This window comes from Pteropus vampyrus, unplaced genomic scaffold (assembly GCF_000151845.1).
Source record: "Pteropus vampyrus isolate Shadow unplaced genomic scaffold, Pvam_2.0 Scaffold342, whole genome shotgun sequence".
Lineage (NCBI taxonomy): Eukaryota > Metazoa > Chordata > Mammalia > Chiroptera > Pteropodidae > Pteropus > Pteropus vampyrus.
This window is the reverse complement of record NW_011889123.1, coordinates 682,684-684,248: the sequence shown is the minus strand read 5'-3', so window position 1 is coordinate 684,248 and position 1,565 is coordinate 682,684.

The window sequence follows — 1,565 nt, the reverse complement described above, 5'->3', positions numbered from 1 at the left end:
TGATGGGGTACAGCCGTGCAGCTCTGATTGGACAGGGAAAGCCTCAGTTCTGTCGGTGGCTTTGCTTAAAAATTAATGCATCACCTGCACAAAAGGAGCCCTTTTGTTACGGATCGTCTGCTGTCAATAACCCGTTAACCTAGATTGAGTAGACATTCCACTAAGACCATTCCACAGGCAAGGACTCTCCCACCTCCCAGCGCCATTAGTGGACCGTCCTTGGCGTCTTTTATGAGGGGGTTTGATCAGGTCCTCCCTTTCTTTCTTTCCCAAGAATCCCCTATAAGGAGGAAATAGACTGTAGGCCTGTTATTAGGATGATAAGTGCTTATATGTTTTAGGTGATTATTATCAGATAATTGTGTGCACGCGCACACACACACACACACACACACACACATACATACGCTTAATAGAGAAAGTGATGTCTGTTAGTTAACCATGAGTTTATAGTCCCCAAACCTGAGTTTTACCATTTCCTTTTTTGGGACTTAAGATTGACTTCCTAGCTCCCCAAATGTAAAGGGAGATATAGGATCCTATTTCCTTTGGTTTTCGACAGCTGTCTAAAATGCTCTACCCATTGGACATACTAATTAATATGCACACAAACCATACATTTCTGCACACGGTTTTTTCCCAATTGCCACCGTCCTCATCTTTGTTTTACTTCTAGAAGATAATTTCACTTTTAAGAAACACTTATTAAGCACATACCAGGAACCGGTATGTATCACATCACAGCAGGTACCGTATCAGGCATTTGGAATGAGTATGTTTATTCGGAGATTGTATTTATTTGTGTCATATTTGTAACAGAATTTAAATTTTAACATGTGTTAGGGAAACCAAAATTTTGACCATCTCTAGCTTGAGATCATTAAAGGCTTCACAAATGTAACCAAATGAAAACATGGTAGGGCTCCATTTTTTGCACATAGTTTAAAATAGGTCTTCAAAAGTTGTAGAATTGACATTTATTACTAGGTATATTCTTCACTGTGTTTAAATGACAACAGATAATGATCTGGTCATGAATTAAATATTTCGAGGAAATTTTAATCCTGGCATTATTTTCTAGAAAAAATAAATAAATAAAATTTAAGAAAATTTCTTCATGGAAAAAAAAAATAGTTCAGTTACTATTAAATGATAAAAATTAACATTTGCTTCAATTTAAGATTGCAAAAGCATTGATGTGGTTGCTGATATTGTAATCTTGTGATTTTCCCCTATACATTATGAAACATACAAGTTGGGGAGACATTTCACAACTGGTATAGTAGAGAATGATTGGAAAGCATTTCCTGGAACAAATGTATTTTGAACAGTTACTTTCCTTTGAGAATAATGATATAAAAGTGTTCTGCATACTAATACAAGCAGATTTTAATTTCATAGTTAGGAATTTTGAGTGTTTAGCATATTAAATTTACATGTGACTTCTTTATTGATTTATGCCTGTCCGTTTGGCAGATTCTGAATTCTGCCTCCGTCTCCGGGGACCTGACACTAATCTGATTCCTTTATCTGGGCTCTCAGTGCCACGGCTGAGTGGTTAATCT